The sequence below is a fragment of the Triticum urartu genome, chromosome 2, assembly GCF_003073215.2.
Source record: "Triticum urartu cultivar G1812 chromosome 2, Tu2.1, whole genome shotgun sequence".
In the NCBI taxonomy this organism is placed as follows: Eukaryota; Viridiplantae; Streptophyta; class Magnoliopsida; order Poales; family Poaceae; genus Triticum; species Triticum urartu.
Genome location: NC_053023.1, coordinates 85160082 through 85177444, shown reverse-complemented (window position 1 = coordinate 85177444; position 17363 = coordinate 85160082).

The following is a 17363-nucleotide window of genomic DNA, read 5'->3' as shown; positions in this document are numbered from 1 at the left end:
AATAACCCAATCTTCCACTGTCAATGCACAAGTTGCCCTCCTTCTCCCTCCAACCATCGATTATCATATTTCTCTCGGGATGGATGACTCTCCTTCTTAAGGGGGGGGGGGGGGGGGGGGGGGGGGGCTTGTGGTTCTCCTATGGTACTCAGTAGACTCCCTTCCTATTTCATGGGCGTTTTCAACCTGCCAAAATTTATAGTAGAACAACCGGATACAAGGAGACATTGTTTCTTCCGGTCCAATGACAATACTTGCTCATGGGATAAATGTCTTGCAGCATAGGATAAAGTTTGCATGACAAAGCCTTCATGTGGTCTTGGTATTAAAAAAATATTGCACAAACTTTGCATTCTGTTGAAATTGCCTACAAATTCCTCCGCTCTCCATACCCGCCCTACAAGTAATGGATACTTCATCACTCACCTTACCCGATTATCTTTGTGAACCATGCTTCTTACCTAGCTATGTCATTGCACAGAGACCTTCACGCCCCACACCAAATCACCCAATGTCAGATAAAAGGTGGGTGCTCTACTTACTTTAGGCTAGACTGATGGATCCTACCCGAGCCGATTGCCACTCCTTCCCTTGCCACTGGCTCACACCACCTAAACCAAAATGCTTTTGTAGCAACTATTTCCTTGGGGGTCGACCGATCCTCGCGTAACCGGCAGACCATGGTTTTGGGCAACGAGCTGTATTTTCTGTGTGTGCTTTTGCCACAGGTTATCTTCCACGAAGGGGGTGATGTCAAAACAATCATTCCCGAGAGGATCTTTCACCAGTAAATGTCCTTATGTGGCACTAGCATCACAAATGTTGTTGCCCGAGATTGAACACATCTGGACATCATGTATGCTGGCGCACATTGTGTCTTCAACTCGTGTTGCGCTCAAACCTCAAATGCAAAAAAAACTTGACTAATACTCTTACCTGATGTGTGAAATAGTACAGGAACCCCGAAACCATCTCTTCATCAAATGTAGCTTCACCAGCTTGATTTGGCAAAAGGTGCCCACGTGCCCACATTCAAGCCAATCGACGATCTTTGATGGGCTTCGCGACCCCTCAGCTACCCCAAGCACTAAAACCCTTTGTTGTACTCGTGATGCTTTCGAAGTGTTGGGTTGCGTGAAATGCGAAAGTCTTTCGTCAGCAGGATTTATGACCGAATGATGTAATGTGAATGTTCTCTCTAGTTCCACTATGTAGACAAATATGTTAAAAAAAGTTGAGCTCGAAGATCACTTCAAACTGGGCGTGAGTTTCTTTCCTCGCATTCGTGCAATTTTGGAATTGAATTAAGGCGGGGATTCTGCCCTCCCCACCCAATGACCCAACCCCCCCCCCTCACATAAAGTTTAAAAAAATGTGACAATGTTTATATAGATCATATTATTTGAATAACCTATGTTCCGTTCTTATCAACTTAAGTCATACATTCCATGAATTATGCATAAATATTTTTTCCTAAAATAAAATGATGAAATTGAAGACTATCTCTTTGCAACTAGACCAATCATCTTAATCAAGCAATCAAGGATCATGTAGCATGCCGTCAAGTTTCTTTGGTAGAATGCCTAGTACCCCACGCAATGATCCAACCACCCATCTCCACCCCTCACGTGAAAGTTTCAAAAAAATACTTGACAATGTTTATATACATCATATTATTTGAATAGCATATGTTTCTTCTTATCAACCTAAGTCTTACATTCTATGATTTGTGGTTACTTTTCAGATTTTAGTAGCTAAAAAATATCAGAATTATGCATAGATAGTTTTTCCTAAAATAAAATCATAAAAGTGAAGGCTATCTCTTTGCAACTAGACCAATCATCTTAATCAAGAAATCGAGGATTGCTTAGCATGCCATCACATTTCTTTCGCATAATGCCTAGTATGCATGTGGTTGCATTCATGTTGTTGGTTGATCATCACACAAATTATATGAATAATGAGGCTAAAATGGTGGTCATGTATTTAAAAGGATGTATTTTATCTATATGCTTCGTGACCTGGCTACATTTCTCATTCAAAATTTACACCCATACAAAACATCACAATTTCAATTAAATCACAATTTCAATCAAAATTTCAAGTATGAATCATAAACTTCATTGAGAACCAACAAACTCTTATCTCAGTCATTGAGGCAATTGCAATTTATCATAACATAGGAAAGAGTCAATATAAGAGCTTTTCAGCAAATCCACATACTCAACCATCTTTTAGTCTTTCACAATTGCTAACACTCATGCAATATTTATGGGTATGAAGTTTTAATCGGACACAGAGACAGATAGGGGCTTATAGTTTTGCCTTCCAACGTTTTACCTCAAGGGTAATGTCAACAATAATAGTTCATGAAGACTCACATCCAATTAGCTATATATATCAGGATCTTTCCAACACATTGTGCTTGCCAAAGGATAAAATGTAAAAAGGAAAGGTGAAGATCACCATGACTCTTATGTAAGGTAGAAGATAAAAAGTAAAAGATAGGCCCTTCGCAGAGGGAAGCAGAGGTTGTCATGCGCTTTTATGGTTGGATGCACGAAATCTTAATGCAAAAGAACGTCACTTTATATTGCCACTTGTGATATGGACCTTCATTATGCAGTCTGTCGCTTTTATTTCTTCCATATCACAAGATCGTATAAAGCTTATTTTCTCCGCACTAATAAGTCATACATATTCAGAGAGCAATTTTTATTGCTTGCACCGATGACAACTTACTTGAAGGATCTTACTCAATCCATAGGTAGATATGGTGGACTCTCATGGCAAAACTGGGTTTAGGGATATTTGGGAGCACAAGTAGTATCTCTACTTGGTGCGAAGCAATTGGCTAGAATGAGAGGGAAAGGCAAGCTCAACATGTTGGATAATCCATGACAATATAATTTATCTCAGATGTAAGAAAATATAACCATTACATTGTCTTCCTTGTCCAACATCAACTCTTAGAATGTCATACTTTAATGAGTGCTCACAATCATAAAAGATGTCTAAGATAGTATATTTATATGTGAACCTCTCTTTCTTTATTACTTCCTATTAATTGCAACGATGACCAAAACTATGTTTGTCAACTCTCAACAACTTTTATTCATCATACTCTTTATATGTGAGCTCATTACTCTCCATAAGATCCATATGATCTCTTTGTTTCTTTTTATTTCTTCTCTTTCATTTTATTTAATTCCCTCAAGATCATAGCAAAATAATCAAGCCCTTGACTCAACACTAATCTTTATTATATAGCTCACGGACTCAATTACATAGGGGGATCATAAAGAAAAACTCACAACCAGATCATACTAAAACTTTGTTCTACTAAATCAAGATATTACTAAAAGGATCGAACTAAGAAAAATGGTAAAGATAAAAGTGATGGTAATATGATACCGGGGCACTCCCCCAAGCTTGGCAGTTGCCAAGGGGAGTACCATACCAGATACTCAGTTCTTCTTTGTTGGTGAAGAAGGTGGAGTTGTTGATGATGGATAGTCGCACATCGAGCGTAGGAGGTCCTCCAGCTTGCGGATAATGCCCTTGAGTGCGATGATATGCTCGTTCAACAAAATATTTTCGCATGTGAGATACTTGTTTTGTATACGGGCTAACTCAATCATCTTGAAAGCCTCGATCTCAGTTGGGGTAAGAAGATTGTGATCAAGTTGAAGGATGTCTTCTGCTGCCGGAACTTGGTCCTCTGTGGTATTCTTGATCCCTTCATCCTTGTTGATCTCCATAGGTTCTTCCCTCTTCAGCTCTATCTTCATTAGCCAAGCATCGTTGTCACCACTGTTGGAGGAGGGGGACGACATGATGCCTGGCCTTGACAACCCTGACAGAAGATAGCTCGAAACAAGAACAAAGGATATTTGCGTGATACGGTGGTCAAAACCTTCGGGAGATTATATAATGAATTTTTATCGACCAAAAGAAGTATCGTGCAAGAAAACGGAGTCCGAAAAGCGCATGAGGTGCCCACGAGGCAAGGGGCGCGCCCAGGGGGGTAGGGCGCGCCTCCCACCCTCGTGGGAGCCTCGTGTCCTTTCCGGTCTGCTTCTTATTTTCCTATTTTTCTAAATATTCCAAAACAGAGAAAAATTGCCATTAGAACTGTTTTGGAGTCGGTTTACTTACCGTACCACATACCTATTCCTTTTCGAAGTCTGAAACATTCTGGAAAGTGTCCCTTATGTATTCGTCCGGAGTTACGGATTCAATAATATTAGTTTCAACATTTATAGGATTACCTGAGATATAATGTTTGATTCTTTGACCGTTCACCACCCTCGGATTTGTGCCTTCGAAGTTGTTGATTTTTATGGCACCGGAACAGTAGACCTCCTCGATTACGTAAGGGCCTTCCCATTTAGAGAGAAGTTTGCCTGCAAAAAACCTTAAACGAGAGTTGTATAGCAATACATAATCATCTACATTAAACTCACGCTTTTGTATCCTTTTGTCATGCCATCTTTTAACTTTTTCTTTAAACAGCTTGGCATTTTCATAAGCGTGGGTTCTTCATTCATCAAGTGAGATAATGTCAAATAACCTCTTCTCACCGGCAAGTTTTAAGTCATAGTTGAGCTCTTTAATGGCCCAATATGCCTTATGTTCTAGTTCAAGAGGTAAGTGACATGCTTTACCATAAACCATTTAATAAGGAGACATACCCATAGGATTTTTATATGCAGTTCTATAAGCCCATAATGCATCATCAAGTTTCTTGGACCAATTCATCCTAGATCTATTAACGGTCTTTTGCAAAATTAATTTGAGCTCTCTATTAGTCAATTTTACTTGACCACTAGACTGTGGGCGATAAGGAGATGCAATTCCATGATTAACATCATACTTAGCAAGCATTTTACGAAAGGCACCATGAATAAAATGTGAACCACCATCAGTCATTAAATATCTAGGGACTCCAAACCTTGGAAAAATAACTTCTTTAAGCATCTTAATAGAGGTGTTATGATCAACACTACTAGTTGGAATAGCTTCTACCCACTTAGTAACGTAATCAACAGCAACTAAAATATGTGTATACCCATTAGAGGAAGGAAAAGGCCCCATATAATCAAAGCCCCAAACATTAAATGGTTCAATAACAAGTGAATAATTCATAGGCATTTCTTGACGTCTACTAATATTACCAATTCTTTGACATTCATCACAATACAAGACAAACTTACGGGAATCCTTGAAGAGAGTGGGCCAATAAAAACCGGATTGCAATACCTTATGTGCAGTTCTATCTTCAGCATGGTGTCCTCCATAAGCCTCAGAGTGACACTTGCGTAGGATCTGTTCCTGTTCATGCTCAGGTACACAACGTCTAATAATACCATCTACTCCTTCTTTATAAAGATGTGGGTCATCCCAAAGCTAATGTCTCAAATCATAGAAGAAATTTTTCTTTTGCTGGTATGTGAAACTAGGTGGTATAAATTTAGCAACAATATAATTAGCATAATCAGCATACCATGGAGCAGTTCGAGAAGCATTTATGACATTTAATTGTTCATCAGGAAAGCTATCATCTATAGGTAGTGGGTCATCAAGAACATTTTCTAACCTAGACAAGTTGTCTGCAACGGGGTTCTCAGCTCCATTTCTATCAATAATATGCAAATCAAATTCTTATAGCAGGAGAACCCATCTAATAAGTCTAGGTTTAGCATCTTTCTTTTTCATAAGGTATTTAATACCAGCATGATTAGTGTGAATAGTTACTTTAGAATCAACAATATAAGGTTTGAACTTATCACAAGCGAAAACAACTGCTAAAAATTCTTTTTCAGTAGTAGCATAATTTCTCTGGGCATTGTCTAGAGTTTTGCTAGCATATTGAATAACATTTAATTTCTTATCAACTCTTTGCCCTAGAACAACACCTACAACACAATCACTAGCATCACACATAATTTCAAAGGGTAAATTCCAATCAGGTGGCTGAACAATAGGTGCAGAAATCAATGCTTTCTTAAGTATTTCAAATGCTTCTACACAATCATCATCAAAGACAAAAGGAATATCTTTTTGTAATAGATTAGTTAGAGGCCGAGAAATATTTGAGAAGTCCTTAATGAACCTCCTATAAAAACTGGCGTGACCGAGGAAGCTTCTTATACCTTTAATGTCCTTGGGACATGACATCTTTTCAATAGCATCAGCTTTAGCTTTATCAACTTCAAAGCCTCTTTCAGAGATTTTATGCCCCAAGACAATACCTTCATTAACCATAAAGCGGCATTTCTCCCAATTCAAGACAAGATTAGTTTCTCCACATCTCTGCAAAACTCGATCAAGGTTGCTCAAGCAATCATCAAAAGAGGACCCATAAACAGAGAAATCATCCATGAATACCTCACATATCTTTTCACAAAAATCATAGAATATAGCCATCATGCATCTTTGAAAGGTAGCAGGTGCATTACATAAACCAAAAGGCATATGTCTATAAGAAAAAGTACCGAAAGGGCAAGTAAAAGTGGTCTTTGATTGATCATGAGCTGACACAGGTATTTGAGAGAAGCCAGAGTAACCATCTAGAAAGAAAAAATGTGTATGTTTGTATAATCTTTCTAGAATTTGATCAATAAAAGGTAAGGGGTAATGATCTTTTTTAGTAGCCTTATTTAATTTGCGGAAATCAATTACCATCCTATAACCTGTAATAATTCTTTGCGGAATCAATTCATCTTTATCATTAGGAACAACAGTAATACCTCCCTTCTTGGGGACACAATGAACATGACTTACCCACTGACTATCAGCAACGGGATAAATTATACCTGCCTCAAGGAGTTTTAATATTTCCTTTCTTGCCACTTCTTTCATCTTAGGATTCAGCCGTCGTTGATGATCAATAACTGGTTTGGTGTCTTCCTCCAAATTTATTTTGTGTTGACATAGAGTGGGACTAATGCCCTTAAGATCATCAAGAGTATATCCAATAGCAGCACGGTGCTTCTTCAGAGTATTCAATAATTTCTCTTCCTCCTTCTCTGAAAGGTTAGCATTAATAATAATAGGATATATCTTCTTTTCATCAAGATAAGCATATTTAAGAGTATCAGGTAATGGTTTAAGCTCAAACACGGGATCACCTTTGGGTGGAGGAGGATCCCCTAGGATTTCAACAGGCAAGTTGTGTTTCATAATAGGTCCCTGTTTAAAGAATACTTCATCTATTTCCCTTCTTTCACTCATAAACATATCATTTTCATGGTCTAGCAAATATTGTTCTAATGGATCAGTAGGAGGCACGACAATAGAAGCAAGACCAATAATTTCATCTTTACTAGGTAATTCTTTATCATGGGGTTGTCTATGAAATTTAGAAAAAATAAACTCATGAGACATATCCCCTAAACTAACAGAAATAATATCCTTATTGCAATCTATCTTAACATTAACAGTATTCAAGAAGGGTCTACCAAATATAATGGGACAAAAGCTATCTTGAGGGGAACCAAGAACAAGAAAATCGGCAGGATATTTAGCCTTCCCACACAAGACTTCAACATCTCTAACAATCCCAATCGGTGAAATAGTATCTCTATTGGCAAGCTTAATGGTAATATCAATACCTTCTATTTCAGCCGGTGCAATATCATGCATAATTTCTTTGTATAAGCAAATAGGTATTGCACTAGCACTAGCACCCATATCACATAAGCCATGATAACAATGGTCTCCTATTTTAACAGAAATAACAGGCGTGCCTACGACAGGTCTATGTTTATCTTTAGCACCAGGTTTAGCAATTCTAGCAGTCTCATCACAGAAGTAAATAACCTGCCCATCAATATTATCGGCCAAGAGATCTTTAACCATAGCAACATTAGGTTCAACTTTAACTTGCTTAGGGGGTTTAGGTGTCTTAATATTACTTTTTTGACCACAGTTGAAGCTTTAGCATGATTCTTTATTCTAACAGAGAAAGGTGGTTTCTCAACATAAGCAATAGGAACAATAGGATCATTATAAGTGATAGTCTTTTCTTCAACTTTAATAGGTGAAACTACTTTTACTTAAATGGGAGGATTATATTTAAATCACTTCACTTTAGGGAGATCAACATGAGTAGCAAAGGATTCACAGAAAGAAGCTACTATCTCAGAGTCAAGTCCATATTTAGTGCTAAATTTGCGGAAAACGTCGGTATCCATAAAAGATTTAACACAATCAAACTTAGGTGTTATACCTGACTCCTTACCTTCATCGAGATCCCAATCTTCAGAGTTGCGTTTAATTCTCTCCAATAAATTCCATTTGTATTCAGTAGTCTTCATCATAAAGGAACCAGTACAAGAAGTATCGAGCATGGAGCGATTGTTGTCAGAAAGCCGAGCATAAAAATTTTGAATAATCATTTCTCTTGAGAGCTCATGATTGGGGCATGAATATAACATTGACTTAAGCCTCCCCCAAGCTTGAGCGATGCTTTCTCCTTCGCGAGGCCAAAAATTATATATATAATTATGATCACGATGAACAAGATGCATAGGATAAAACTTCTGATGAAATTCCAATTTCAATCGCTTATAGTCCCATGATCCCATATCATCACATAGCCTATACCATGTCAATGCATCTCCCTTCAAAGATAAAGAGAAGACCTTCTTCTTGATAACATCATCGGGCATACCTGCAAGCTTAAATAATCCACAAACTTCATCCACATAGATTAAGTGTAAGTCGGGATGCAATGTTCCATGTCCCGCAAAAGGATTAGCTAGCAGTTTCTCTATCATACCCGAAGGAATTTCGAAGTAAACATTTTCATTTCCAGTAGGTCTAGTAGGTTGAGGAGCAACTATTTGCTCTACCGGTCGGGGTGAAGATACCCCGAACAAGCCCCTCAAAGGATTACTTTCCATAGTAACAAGTGACAGTAAATTTCAGCACACTATATAAATTTTTCCTTACCAAATTCTACCTACCAAAGGCGCTTTACTCCCCGGCGACGGCGCCAGAAAAGAGTCTTGATGACCCATAAGTATAGGGTATATATCGTAGTCCTTTGGATAAGTAAGAGTGTCGAATCCAACGAGGAGTAGAAGGAAATGATAAGCGGTTTTCAGCAAGGTATTCTCTGCAAGCACTGAAATTATCAGTAACAGATAGTTTTGTGATAAGCTAATTTGTAACGAGTAGCAAGTAATAAAAGTAAATAAGGTGCATCAAGATGGCCCAATCCTTTTTGTAACAAAGGACAAGCCTGGACAAACTCTGATATGAAGGAAAGCGCTCCCGAGGACACATGTGAATTATCGTCAAGCTAGTTTTCATCACGATCATATGATTCGCGTTCGGTACTTTGATAATCTTATATGTGGGTGGACCGGTGCTTGTGTACTGTCCTTACTTGGACAAGCATCCCACTTATGATTAACCCCTATTGCAAGCATCCGCAACTACAACAGAAATATTAAGGTAAACCTAACCATAGCATGAAACATATGGATCCAAATCAGCCCTTACGAAGCAACGCATAAACTAGGGTTTAAGCTTCTGTCACACTAGCAACCCATCATCTACTTATTACTTCCCAATGCCTCCCTCTAGGCCCAAACAATGGTGAAGTGTCATGTAGTCGACGTTCACATGACACCACTAGAGGGATGACAACATACATCTCATCAAAATATCGAACGAATACCAAATTCACATGACTACTAATAGCAAGACTTCTCCCATGTCCTCAGGAACAAACATAACTACTCACAAAGCATATTCATGTTCATAATCAGAGGGGTATTAACATGCATAATGGATCTGAACATATGATCTTCCACCAAGTAAACCAACTAGCATCAACTACAAGGAGTAATCAACACTACTAGCAACCCACAGGTACCAATCTGAGGTTTGGATACAAAGATTGGACACAAGAGATGAACTAGGGCTTGAGATGAGATGGTGCTGGTGAAGATGTTGATGGAGATTGACCCCCTCCCGATGAGAGGATCATTGGTGATGACGATGGTGATGATTTCCCCCTCCCGGAGGGAAGTTTCCCTGACAGAACAGCTCCACCAGAGCCTAGACTGGTTCCGCCAAGGTTCCGCCTCGCGGCGGCGGAGTCTCGTCCCGAAAGCTTGCTTATGATTTTTTCCTCGATGAAAGACTCCATATAGCAGAAGATGGGCATCGGAGGGCCACCAGGGGGCCCACGAGGCAGGGGTAGGGCGCGCCCCCACCCTCGTGGCCAGGGTGTGGCCCTCCTCTGGAACTTCTTGCGCTCGGTATTTTTATATATTCTGGAAATAGCCTCCGTGAACTTTCAGGACTTTTGGAGCTGTGCAGAATAGGTCTCTAATATTTGCTCCTTTTCCCGCCCAGAATCCCAGCTGCCGGCATTCTCCCTCTTCATGTAAACCTTGTAAAATAAGAGAGAATAGGCATAAGTATTGTGACATAATATGTAATAACAACCCATGATGCAATAAATATCGATATAAAAGCATGATGCAAAATGGATGTATCAACTCCCCCAAGCTTAGACCTCACTTGTCCTCCAAGCGAAAGCCGAAATCGAAAAATATGTCCACATGTTTGGAGATAGAGGTGTCGATAAAATAAAATACTGACATGAGGGCATCATGATCATTCTTAGAATAACAATATATATATATATATATAGTCATATGATCTCTTATGCTAAAGTAACAATTCAATCACAATTTCAAGTATGAATCATAAACTTCATTGAGAACCAACAAACTCTAATCTCAGTCATTGAGGTAATTGCAATTTATCATAACATAAGAAAGAGTCAATATAAGAGCTTTTCAGCAAATCCACATACTCAACCATCTTTTAGTCTTTCACAATTGCTAACACTGATACAATATTTATGGGTATGAAGTTTTAATCGGACACAGAGACAGATGGGGGCTTATAGTTTTGCCTCCCAATGTTTTACCTCAAGGGTAATGTCAACAATAATAGTTCATGAAGACTCACATCCAATTAGCTATATATATCAGGATCTTTCCAACACATTGTGCTTGCCAAAGGATCAACTTGTGAGTTTCGTGACCTCATGAACTTATGCATATGGGTTGGCACACGTTTTCGTCTTGACTCTCCGGTAGAAACTTTGGGGCACTCCTTGAAGTTCTTTGTGTTGGTTGAATAGATGAATCTGAGATTGTGTGATGCATATCGTATAATCATATCCACGGATACTTGAGGTGACATTGGAGTATCTAGGTGACATTAGGGTTTTGGTTGATTTGTGTCTTAAGGTGTTATTTTAGTACGAACTCTTGAATAGATCGATCAGAAAGAATAACTTTGAGGTGGTTTCGTACCCTACCATAATCTCTTCGTTCGTTCTCCGCTATTAGTGACTTTGGAGTGACTCTTTGTTGCATGTTGAGGGATAGTTATATGATCCAATTATGTTATTATTTTTGAGAGAACTTGCACTAGTGAAAGTATGAACCCTAGGCCTTGTTTCCTAGCATTGCAATACCGTTTACGCTCACTTTTACTACTTGCGATCTTGCTGTTTTTATATTTTTTCAGATTACAAAAACCTATATCTATAATCCATATTGCACTTGTATCACCATCTCTTCGTCGAACTAGTGCGCCTATACAATTTACCATTGTATTGGGTGTGTTGGGGACACAAGAGACTCTTTGTTATTTGGTTGCAGGGTTGTTTGAGAGAGACCATCTTCATCCTACGCCTCTCACGGATTGATAAACTTTAGGTCATCCACTTGAGGGAATTTGTTGTTGTTCTATAAACCTATGCACTTGGAGGCCCAACAACGTCTACAAGAAGAAGGTTGTGTAGTAGACATTAGGGTGATATCAGAACGGTCATGCGTGAGAGGACCTTTCACCGTTAAGGGTGCCATGCGGCACTAGCACCGCAAATGCTGCTACCCAAGCTTGAACACGACTAGACATCATGTGTACCAACACGCATTGATGTCTTCGACTCGTATTGCTGCACACATATCGATTCAACATGCGCCCGAACCTCAAATGCAAAAAAATCTCAACTAATACTCCCGCCCGATGTGTAAATTGTGCAGGAGTCCCGAAATGATCCCTTCTTCAAATGCAGCTTCAGCAACTCGATTTGGCAAAAGGTTGCCACGTGCCCACTTTCTAGTCAATCAGTGATCTCTGGTGGGCTTTGTGACCCCTCAGCTACCCGATGCACTAAAACTCTTTGTCTTACTCATGGTGCTTTTGAATTTTTGAGTTGTGTGAAACATGAAAATCTTTCGTCGACAGGATTTAGCCCTGAATGATGTAATGAGAATGTTCTATCTGATTCCACCTCGTGGACAAATCTTCTAAAAAAGCTGAGCTCGAAGGTCACGCCAAACTGTGGCATGAGTTTCTTTCCTCGCATTCGCGCAATTTTGGAATTGAATCAAGGCGGGAATTCTGCCCTCCCCACACAACCACCCCCCATGTGAAAGTTTTTTTAACGTGACAATGTTTATATAAATCATATTATTTCAATAGCATCTGTTTTGTTTTTATCAACCCAAGTTGTACATTCCATGTTGTGTGGCTACTTTTTAGATTTTAGTAGATAATAAATATCATAATTATGCATAGGCAGTTTTTCCTAAATAAAATCATGAAAGTGAAGGCTATCTCTTTGCAACTAGACCAATCATCTTAGTTAAGCAATCGAGATTATTTAGCATGCCATCAAGTTTCTTTGGTAGAATGCCTAGTATGCACGTGGTTGCATTCATGTTGTTGGTTGATCATCACACATATTATATAAATATTAAACGACTAAAATGGTTTTCATGTATTTAAAAGGATGTATTTTATCTAAATGTTTTGTGACACGCTACATTTCTCATTCAAAATTTACACCCATACAAAACATCAATGGCATGCGCATTTTTTGGATACGAAGAACAGAATAGTTTAAACATGTAAAAATAGTGTGCATTCATTATTGAGGAAACAATCTTTGTGTAGATGCTTAGCCATGTGGCTACATAAATTTTACACGCATGCAAACATATCAATGAGACATGCACATTTTGGATGTAGAACTGGAAGATAGGGATTTGATCTACTTTTTCCCATATAAAAATATAATTTTTATCCAAACTGCTACAAGAAGAAAATAAAATATAGGTGTATATGATTGTCTATGTTGTTACATTTCTCATTTGAAAGTTACACACGTGCAAACATGTCAACCGGATGTATGTGTTTTGGATGTGGGACTATAAATATATGAATTCATTCTCCCTTTTTAGAGTAAATTTCAGAAATAGAAGTATGCCACAAGACAATGTACTGAACTAAGAGAACACGGGAAAATATATGGCTCAAATATATTGTGGTTTCTTAGTGCGCAACATTGCCCTTGCGCGCGGGGGGGGGGGGGGGGGGGGGGGGGGGGGGGGGGGGGGGGGGGGGGGGGGGGTGTCTCATGTTAATGAATTAGCTAGCTCAATTATTGTCATCCACCCTCTTATATGGAAAATCTTCGTCTTGAATTGAGAGGCTATGCTTGGCCGGTTACCTATTTTTTTAAATATATTTTCAGTGGATACATTATATTGATGATTTCTCCTCTCCCTTGTCTGTGAACGGATAATTTGCTTTTCTTAAGAAATGTTGTCAAAGAATTTGAAGTGATAATATTTACATAGATTTTATTATTTGAGATCACACGTGTTTTACTCTTATCAAACACAATCGCAACATCCCAAGCAGTGTGGTTAACTTGGATATTTTAGGTGAACTACTGGATCTTTAAAAAAAAATCAATGCTGTGCGTATCTTTGGATACGGAGATCAAAAGGGTTTAAACGCATATAAATAGTGTACATTCATCTATGAAAAAAAAACCATACCAATGAGACGTGTATTTTTCGATGCAGGACTAGAAAGCACGAGTTTCTTCTCTTTTTCTATAGAAAAAACACACCAAAAGGCTCAAAGATGCCCTGAAACGATGCACTGAACTAAGAGAACAGAAGAAAAATGTCACATTCCTCACGTCGGGTCCTACTACTAGTAGAGGAGAAGGAAAACAACATGCGAAGAAACCTCATGCGGGCCATCTCCAGCGGGGTCGCACAAGAGGACTACAAAACCGACCCGTGCATGCACCTGGCGGTCAAAGCAGAAGAAAGAAAAAACGCATGCACGCAGACGCAGCTGCGCTATGTGCCAAGGCCAATTTTCCATGAGTTGACCTGCGCAGCGCAGCCCCTGCTCGCCAGCCTAACAACGTAATTAAACATAGCATTCATTCACATAGCTAGCTCACCGGTGAGGTCACCAGAGACCACGGGGAGTAGACTCCGTACTTTGTGCCACGGCACGGCAGGTGACTCGTCATCAATGACAGTCCGTGCGAGGAGGAGGAGGAGGAGGGGATACCGAAACCCGTGGATCCGTTCTGATTACGTGGGCTGGGCAGGCGGAAGTAACCGAAGAAGAAAAGGAAATCCCTGATCCCATATGGGCCTCAGTACTGCCACTGACCAAAATTGGGCCATTTCTAGGTTGGTTTACAGGGGGGACGGTGCAGCGGCATATCCCCATTTCCTGAAGAGAAGAAGGCAACGTAGGTAGATCCGGCCGCGCAGCTGCAGCGTGTGACGTCCGTCCTCGCCAACGGGACCGCCCTACTGCATTGCGTTGCACTGCTGAGTGCTGAGCAGGTGACAGCATTTTTTTTCGACAAGCTGCCGTACCAGCAGCTTTTTGATTGGGCGAGGGCGGCCGTCACTCGCCCGTGGGCCACACCGCAGCAGGCCGGCCTTCGTGCGCCTGCGCCGAATTAACCGAGCGGGACGGTTAAAAACGAGCGATCCTCCGCGCCGCGCAGGGAAACCAGCGGCCGGCGCGGGACAGGCGAAAACGCAGCGCGGCGCGCGCGTTCTTTTGCGGCCACGCACCCGTGGCGGGCGGCGCGGGGGGCGTCGGGTTTTCGCTTTGCTGCCCGTGCCGACGGACGGTGTGAGCCTCAGCCTGAGCCAGCCAGCGCCCAGCGGGGGCTCCGGCCCGAGCGCCCCACGTGGTGCCGCCACCCCGACCGGGAGGGCAGCGCGCAGAAGTTTCGTTTCGTTCCGTACGCTGCGCCAGCTCGTGAGCAACAGGCAACAGCGGCAGCGCAGGACCAGACCGGGCGCGTGGACTGTGCCCCCGCCCGCGCGTGTGACCAGACCTGGTCAGGCGTCAGGGTGCCCGGCTGCGGCTGGGGTCAATTCAGCGGGACGCGTACGCAGGCCGCGGTGGCGCCAGGTGTCGGCTTCCGGTCGCTCTCCCCGCCCGCGTCGTGGTACCGTGTGGGGGCTCGCTGCTGTCCCCCGCCGGTTCACTGAATCGGCTGAGCGAGGAGGAGGACGCATCAGCGCTCGGCAGATGTGTTCGCCCGAGCGCTGCGTGTCCACTGACCACTGACCACTGCGTTTCCGTAAGAAGCTGTGTCTACGTAATCGTACTGCAACATCTACGAAACTTGTGCAAGCATGCTACACGTGTTGTGGGCTTTGTGGCGATAACATAAGCAGCCACGCCTCGTTACTGTCTACGGAACAAGACCTTACCTGCTCTTCTTGTTGCAACCCGCGGTTCGTTGAGCAGCCCGGCTTGACAGTTGACACCGACGCCTCCGGCTCACGGTTAATTTGACTCCGGCGCGCACTCACGCTCGTGATAATTTATTACCAGTGCGTTCCTCGCTAACCATCCATAAATTTATCTCCTCACAATGACCAGTCGCCGTCACGCAACAGTATGGTATGGCACGGTTAAAAACCATTTTCCGGCGAGGTGCTGCCGATCGGCGATATGATCGACACCTGGGTCTCTTATCCGCCGGAGGCAAAACTCGCCGGGGCCCGGGGGAGGGCAATTATATACGTACCTATATATCCCGTTGCGGTATGTGCGTAGGCGGTAGAGATTGCTAGCCCACAAGTTTCGCCTCCCCGATTGGGCGGTGCTGACGGCGACACGGCACGACGGGAAGGAATCCAAAAGTCTCAGCTTCGACAGCTGCCTCTCGCGACAAGGATGCCTCCTCCTTGGGGTTTTCGTTTTAGTATATATCGTTTTCCCGATCACTCCGTGCCGTCCAACCAGATATGGATGCCAGGTGCCCGATTGCCACATCCTGATACCCTGACTCATCTCATCTTCCCTACAGCAGTTTATTCAGCAACACCTTTACACACGAAAAGCTTCAGTAGGTTTTCTTTTAAATTTAAAATTCAGAAACAGCATATTTGAACGTAATTTGAACAGTGTTCACCGTCGAGGAGTCTCCAGCATGGGAGGGGGGCTCCTTTATTACCAGATGCACCGTGCGATTGTTGTTGAGTTGTTTTAAAGGCGATGGCTCGTGGTGGTGGTGGATATTTCGTGGCTCAGCTCAAAGGAAAAAGGGAGAGATGTCGACGGCCACCGGTTTGCGTCGCGAGTGCGGCCCTCTGACGGCGCCCCTTGCTTGCGTGCGTGCTGCTTATCCGTTGGCCTCGCTCGTCCTTGGCTCGGTTGCAGCGAGCTTTAGGTCTCTGCTTTTGCAACCAGAAGCCATGCTAGTGGGTAAGCTGAAAAGCTTTGCCTTCGCTCCAAAGAAAAGCTTTCGGCCTCTCGCTGACTCTCGTTTTGGGCTCAACTTTGTTGGCCTGTTGGGTGCGTCTATAGCTCGCTTGTAGCGAGATAGACCGTCGCCGAGAGCTCCTCCCGGCGGCTCGTTGCACGCTCATGCTGGCCGGTCCAACAGCGCGAGGTCGCTCGCTCGCCGGTTGGTTCGATTGGGTTACCGGTGGAGAGATTGGCAGACGGCCTAATTGTAATTGACCGGTCAACCGTTCATTAACCATGGACTTTCTCATTTTTTAAGATGCTTAAAAATTCAGGAAATTCAAAAGAAATTCCCACGAATTTAAGAAAAGTTCATGATTTGGTAAAAATGTTCATGACTCGAGAAATTTTCAGAAATTCAAAGAAGTTTACAAAATATGAAAAATAATTATGAATTTCAAAAAAAATTCGAACTCGAGAAATGTTCATGGATTCGGAATAATTCATGAAATTTGAACAAGCTCATGACCTCGTGAAATTTTCATGAAATTAAAAAATGTTCATGGATTACGAAAAAGTTCGTAGATTTGAACAAATTTCACCAATTTGGAAAAGGTTTCTGACATTTCAAAAAGTTCACGAGTTCATACGAAGTTCACGAATTCAGGAAAAGTACATGAATTTGGAAAAAAATCATATAAGTTCAATAAAATCTTCAAGGATTTGAAAAGGTCTATTTTTTGCAAAATAGAAAGATTCACGCATTTGAAGAAGTTCACATATTT